At 32.4% G+C, this 8,002-nt stretch overlaps 1 protein-coding gene across 1 annotated transcript in view; it reads right to left on the bottom strand.

Moving 5' to 3' along the window:
- The window catches only part of LOC105621912 (neuroligin-3), a 95,893-nt gene that overhangs the window by 72,913 nt on the left and 14,978 nt on the right, over positions 1-8,002 (bottom strand). The window lies entirely within an intron of this gene.

Below are 8,002 nucleotides of genomic sequence, written 5' to 3'. Positions count from 1 at the left end.
CCCTGTGTGCCTTGGCAGTCTCAGAATGATAACTGCGTGCCGATATGATTGTCGAACTTTCGGCACGCAATTATCATTTCTGAAATTAATTCATTTATATGAATATATATAATAGTTCAACATCTTAACATTCAGACCATAGTGGCGCTTCGTATTTAAAGTAAAATATATTAATATATATAGATCTTATAATCATTGAAATCAGGGATATAAAATACTGCATGTGGTATAAATTATTATATTCGTAAAATCTGTGATTGTAGGACATCTTCCAGATATCATAGACTCATCGATTTCAGAATCTAGAAATTTGGAGGAAATTTCCAGACTCCGGAATCGATCTCTGAGACGCAAGTCCGCTGTGCCGAGGAAGCTATCTGTTCCAGCAAGCACTGAAATGGAATCGGCGATTCTAAGGCGATTACGTACGTACACGTCCGTGCCGAATGGCGCACGAAAGGGCATTTACCAAGTAGACGAGCTTAGTTCTGAATCGGTACTGCAACGAGTTAAGATGCTCCAATAGTACAGAGAAAGACATCGAGGGCGAGAGCGAAAATGATAATCAAAGCAGAAGACAGAACGATAGAATAAGATTTACTCTCTTCTCAAAAGACAAGTAATAATGTATATAATAAAATATAAATTAAAAAGTAGCCTAAAATAATAATAAATAAAAATATATGTATATATAAAATGTATGTACAAAGATTAATAAAATAAAAATAGAAGATAATGAGATAGTGTAAAATAATGATAAAAAACGGTAAATATATACAAAATGAAAAACAAAGGAAGAGAAAGGGAGAAAGAAGTATGAAGAAAGGAGATAAAATAATGGAAATAGTGGAAACCTAAATCCAAAACGTCCGTACGTTACGTATTCGTCACTGTCGGAACGAATCCAGAGCTTTATCGAAGTTGTTTCGCCAACTAGGTTCCGTCATTGTCGAGAACGTTGGCTAACCGGCAATGTACGACTGTTACTGATACCATTAATTTCATTAAGGTACATCCAGTATGCCCAGAAACTGAGGCGATCCGCTAGAAAGTGATCGATGCGCCGATTAAGACTGGAGCTCGATCTTCCCCATGGTCCCCCAATTCAATTGTTCACATAAAGAATTTCTTCTTAATTATTGAAAATGAACTTAGTATGATGAAACTGCCATAAAGACATCCAAAATTGAATTACGGAGTATTCAATATTCCATCCGATAGAGATCAAGTGTAATGACCACATCTTGTTCTGATTACTCGCGCATTTGTTGAGCTCGAGGTATAAATGGCGACTGCTCCCAATCTTCTTTGAGAATGGATTTTCAGCGATTTGTCCGGCCTTTTCGCGTGACATAATAAATCGACGCCGATGACCTCCCGCGCTTGCGAAAAGCCCGAAAATTGGCGCGGGCGTGAAATTAAAACGAAAAAAGAAAGAAGCGAGTAGAAAGAGAATAGAGCGCGTTCACGTCGCGCTTTCAACCCTTTTTGGCACAGGTCTCGCGGCCGCCCCGTAACTTTTAGTTTTTATTCTGCAGTTCTTTTTTCGCTCCAATTTCGCTCCTCTTTTCGACCTGAGGTTCGTCCACCGTATGCGCGCACGCTCAGCTGCCATAAAGTCGACTTCCGGCGTGTTCGGCATCGACAATCGCAGTTGCGAGTGCAATGACCGAGCAATTTCAATTTAACGCCACAAATGGAAAACAAATCTTATGCATAAACGGTGAAAAAAACGATGTTGTTAGCAAAATTTCTTCCAATTATTTGTGAATTATTCAAGTTTACCTTATGTCCAACATCGAAAAGATTACAGAAAATTATGAAAATTCAACCGAAAAACATTTTGCACAAATAAGTGAAGGCCATACTCGATCAAGGCGGGTCTTGGTGACTAAAAATATTTTTGATGCAAAAATGTTTTCGTGTGAATCGTACAATTTCCAGTTCAAGCAAATCGCGCTTCGATTCTTTATCAGTCCCGAAATACAGTCCTAAACTAAAGCTGGGATACGTATTATCACAAATTTCATTGACAAACAATTTAATGTTAACATTAATGAGCATTTTAAAAATGGAGTGATATTTTTTTGCAATACATTTTTTACAGTGTTTTAAGAAGTGCTTATTTTAGCATTAGTATATATATCATCAAATTATTTGCCAATTTAATTCGTGATATTACGTACTCTAGCTTTAATTTAGGACTTCGTGTTTGAAGAACACTGACAAAGAATTAGCGAGTAGTTTAATTAAACTGGAAATTGTAAAAATTCGGCAAAAATATTAGACACTAAAATCCTTTAATTAACTATGACTCTCTTCTTTGCTTATGTTGATTGAAGAAGCTGTTGACTAACTCAACTCAAAAATGCTATCAATGACAGTTACCCAGTGAAAAATGACAATGAAATCAAGGTTGAATCGATTTTGAATTTTCGACGTCGATTCCATTATTATTTCTCTTCTACTAATTTGCTAATTTGTTCTTAAAATAATTTATTATCAAAATGGCTTCTAACTTTTTTTTATTAACAATTCGTTAAATTAATTTGGCTAGTTAAATTGTATTAGTATTAAAGATAAAAATGCTTGAACATCTTTATGCGTTTTTGTCTTTTCGTGCAATTTTCAAAAACCATAATGAAAACATTTTTATTAAATAATGTGAATTTAGTAAAAACATAGAATATACCAGGATAGTGAGTATTGCCGTTTTTACTGTTGTACTTAGCTTTATTTAGCTTCAGTACTTTTGCTCGCGAGGAAAAGGCTCACTTGTACAGTATCACTTTTAACTCGGACATTGTTCTGCGGTAAAATTTCCGAGGACCTTGCTGGATAATCCACAAGAATCGAGAAACGTAAAAGAACTGGTTTAATGAAAAGGACGATCAAAATTATTTTGTCTTTTTCAAAAAAAAAATAGCAGAAATTTCTATAATCTTTAAAAGTTAAATTCTTTAGAGTTTCAGAGTTATCATTTGGTGAAATAAATTATTTAAGTAAATAAAATATAAGAAAATTTTCCCTTAAGTATACTTTAATTTTTATTAAGCATAAGAACAATTTAAATAAATAAATGAGCATATATATAATTATTGTAAAAAAATTGATAGTCTTATTCTAAAGAAAGCCATGGAAAGTTTCTTCAAACATACATTTTTGTAACTTCTGTTGTTTGTCATTCACGAATGCAAAGAACTATTGTCGAGTCCACTGCTGCCTTGACTTGTATAAAGATATTATTTTCTCTCTCCGATTTTTCTTGGACAAAGAAAAGAGAAAAAAGGAGGTATTGTCGATATAGAAGAATGCTTTGAGTTTTGCTGATCCATGCTACAACTTTAGCAGAGATGTAACCGTGAAACGGGGAAAAACAATTCTGCGAGAAGGGCCGGTGCGACAAAGGCGAAAAGGGAGATCGGTTAAATGTCGAACGAGAGAAAACGCTAGTTCTGCTGCTCTTCGTTATTAAAACTCCGCTTGCACGTAACGCTAACGATTCTTCGAAATACGGCATTTCTTTCTTTGTTTTCTCGATCAATCGAGCAGAGAAAAACTTTTTATATGAAATATCCAAAACACAAGATATTGTTATTGCAAGTAATTTTTAAATATATATATATATTTCTCCTATCACATTATCTATGTTTTCTATCTGGTTCGTTTTATTTCTTCTATCTTTTATACATGGAAAGAATTATTGTAAAAAAGTTATAGTTTAAAAAAAGCTATGTTCTAAAAGAAAATTTTTTTAAACGTGTATATATTTGTGTAATTATTTTGATGGTCCAAAATTATTTTCAAATCTGTATTTATATAGCTAAATATTTTTTAAATATTTCAAGCAAAACCGTTCTTTTCGTCTAGTCTTTTTTTTCCTTATTTACAACTTGTTGTCAACTCGTCATTCATTTTCCGTTGAGAATATTAAAATATTTTTAATTCCTTCTTATTGCTGATGTTTGTTACCTAAATGACTACCACTAAAATACGTTGCCTAAGAACATCTTTCCGCATTTTCGTGCATTATGCGTGCAGAATCGTTGCGTAAAAGTCACTCGCTCTAATCCGACGAGTTCGCAGACGCGCAAGAAATGCGCTGTTAATGCCACATCTTGGCTGAAGAGCGACTCCCAAGCCACATTACGCCGTCTTTGTAACATCGTCGGTCTTAACAGCTATGAAGCGACGTCGACAAGGATTACGAGACGCCTGCGTCGTGTCGAGTGACTTCGCAGGCCTTCTGGTGCCTCTCAGCCAACGTGTCGTTTGACAATTCGATTATAACGACTGATAAATTCATGACTTTTCTAATGTGCTTTTCAAAAGTCCCAATTCCGTAAATATCTCACGTTTGAAACGGTTCGAATTTTATTTGAATGTATTATGGATTCGTTCGTTTGACTCAATTTTATATGATGATGGTTTCTTCTACATATCTAAACGATCCAATTTTCTATGTAAATTAGGATTTTCAAAGATGATAAAGATACAAGTGTTTATATCGTAAAATAAAATATTTTTATTAAACAATTGACAAACGCAGAAAATAGTAGATATAAATCATCGAAAGATGTAAATCACGAGAGAGAAAAAATAATGAGTAGGACAGCATATATATGGAACACGACTGCGCACGAAAAATATTTTATATCTATTTAATTGTTTTTATTTATAATCCAAATTTATTGCATAGATCACCTGAAAAATGTTATAATTATTCAAATATTTCTGCTTCTGCAAGACACTTTTTATTTATGTACATCACTCGGTTATTCCAAAATCTTTATAATTATGCAAGCATTTGGAATTTTGTACTTGATATGATATTCTGAGTCATATAAACTGACTATAAGCGAAAACGTGGAAAGAGATTTTGGTAATACGAGAGAGCATTAAATTCTACGATGTAATCTCGTTGAACCCACCTTTTCGCTTTACCTTTACCTCAACCTTCTCAGTTCTTGGATACCGACAGGATCATGATGGCATTCCTGACATTCCACAGATGCTAGCAAATTTCAATTCGTACTTCGGTTAAACCATGTCGTCATAAGAAGGAACAATACGAGGTATCGTCGAAAATAACATCAACGTTTGTACTGATACCAACGAAAATTGTTGGCCGTCAGATATTCTTATCGCAATTAATGTAATTTGTAGAGTAATGCATCCGCAATAAAACGTAAAAAATTTTAATGCTTTCATTTCTCAATTACTTCTCAAATCTTAATTTTAAAGACGTCAAAAGCTCATGTTCTCTTAAGGAGAGAACTACTTAAATGAGAGAAGTAAATGCCTTATTAAATATAGAATATAAGATGGCTCTTCCAATTCGTATTACATTTAGTATTAGACGTTCTAGTATTGAAATTGATTTACCTAATTGTTTTCGTATGTCTTCGCAATTTTTCCCTTTAAAAATTAAATTAATACTCTGTCTTCTTTGCATGAAGCTAAATATCCTTATAGAAAGACAGTCACTTACGAGATGTTTTATTTATTAAACGTAACTGATTTAATAGCGCTGCTAGTGACGTGAGAAATGTTTGAAGCGTATTAAGATTACAGTATTAAGATTGTTTTCTATGAAACTATAGAAGATATTCAGCTAACTCGTTTGGTCATAACAATTAAAATATGCCTTATGAATAATTATAAAAAAAGACACAGCAAACGCTAAATAAAACGCCAAAGTTTCATTTAGAAAACAATATTTGGTTATAAAAGTAAAGAAGAAGTAAAACATTTTAAAGTGTATGTAAATAAATGTATACACATTCACAAAATTTCTACATATATAAGCTGATCATTATTAAAAATTTTGGTACTAAAAATAATACACGTAATATAAATTACAGATTAACGGTAGAGAATAATCGATTTGGTATAAAATAATTAATTTGGTATAAAAATCTCCAAAAGGAGGTCATAAGTAATCAATACCCAATAGAAGGCTATATTACAACAATATGCCATATGTTATTGTTTAAATTTGCATAACTTAAAATATGTACAGTCAAATAAAAATTAAATAGCAAACACACTCAAAAATATATTCGTGTGATAATACGCTCAAGTTTAAGAAAATTGAGGAAGTAAGTGTAATTAAATGCTAAAATGTACCTCAGAAACATTTCGAAATACTTGAAAGTAAAAATGCGTTATAATAAATGCTGGCTATTGAGTATTGGCATATTAGTATCCTGGTACAACGACGCTACTGAACAAATAATTCCATAAGTAATCATTGAGATTCGCTATGTAACAGCGAAGATATTAAGAAAGGCTACAATATATACACTGGCCATAATATCACCTTCTCCTCTATTTTTTTATATTTTAATTATTGCAGTTAAAATAATATACTATAAATGCTTTTAAATACGTTTAAAAATTATTTGTAATACGATTTAATATTTAAACTAAATGTTAAATTTAAAACAAGAATAGAAACGCGTAATCTTTTGTAATGTAGATTTAGACTTTAAAGAGTTGATACAATTACCTTCTCCGGTTTACATCGAGAGAGAGTGTGTGTGTGTGTGTGTGTGTGTGTATGTGTGTGTATAAAGGAACGGGATTATAATTAATTATTAAAGAACATACAAACATTGTGTACAAGTATTCCGACCGCTAATTAGCATTCGCTCTAATTTTGATTAATTTATCATATCGTAATCTCGCTGGCTGACGAGATAACGCTGTAACGTTATGACAGTAGCTACACGAGTAATAACGTGACAATAGCGTTCTGACGTAATACATCACGTTCCCTTTGGTATGTGGACAATCATGCGCATAACTACGTGCTCAATTTGGAACGTCAATTATTAACTGGGCGGTCCTAGTTTCTTCAAAAATGTCGATTTTTCCATCTGGTTGTCATTTTTCAATTCTTACAAATATGAGATGTCGTAGAAAGATCATTATATATAGATATATACAATATATATTAATAAATAAAATGTAGTCTTATTCAATGTTTTGATGAAGTTAATTTCGATATAAGAATAATTTACGTTTGAAATATTCTAGTCACGGAAATGTATTAATAGGAGTTAAATGTTTTTCTCAACTCTGTTGACATTTCAACTACATCATTTTAACTATAAACGTTATCAAGTGTATATTTAAAAAAATGTAAATCTTAATTAAGTGAAATAAATTTTATAAATAAATATTAAATTTCATTTTTTGAAAACAAAATATCCTCCAATTATTTGCATACTAAAAAAACAGAAACGAGACGGTCATCGACAAAATTTTAAAGAATTGTTGCGAGATTGACATCGATTTTTCAGATATAGGTATAGATAATTATTTCTCCTCAAACGTATGCGTGTGGATTTAAATTTAAATAGAAAAAGTTGGACAGTACGAATTTTTCGTCGCGAAACGATCGCAGCAATTTTCAGCGAACAGGCGAAAATGCGATCGACTTCCATCCTTGTGTTCCCCGAGGTACAATGGCGACTCAGATGCGGATCAGTCTGGTCGAAATGAAGGGTATTGTTTCTATTGGCTGTTCTATTTCCGCGTCGTACAAAATCGCGCATGCGTCGACGAAATTAGACGACGAATAAACGAAATAACATCTTTATGCACTTGTAAATAATTTTTATTTACTTATTAATTGCGCTTTAGAATTGAATCACAATAGAATATCAAAAGCAAAGAGATAAAGAAACAAATTTATCACTGTTTATGCAAACATAGATAATGTTTCGTTTATAAAAAGTTATTTACTGTTCTATTCTATTTTCTCTGTATTAGATAATCAAAAATTTAGCGGAACAGAGAGAGAGAGAGAGAGAGAGAGAGAGAGAGAGAGAGAGAGAGAGAGAGAGAGAGAGAGAGAGAGTAGTAGTAGTAGTAGTAGTAGTAAGTAGTAGTAGTAGTAGTAGTAGTAGTAGTAGTAGTAGTACGTAACGTAACGTAAACGAAACGTAAACGTAACGTAAACGTAAACGTTAAACGTTAAGTTTAAACGTTTAAC

Source organism: Atta cephalotes (assembly GCF_000143395.1).
Source record: "Atta cephalotes unplaced genomic scaffold scaffold00038, whole genome shotgun sequence".
Lineage (NCBI taxonomy): Eukaryota > Metazoa > Arthropoda > Insecta > Hymenoptera > Formicidae > Atta > Atta cephalotes.
This window is presented reverse-complemented; position numbering and strand designations above follow the sequence as displayed.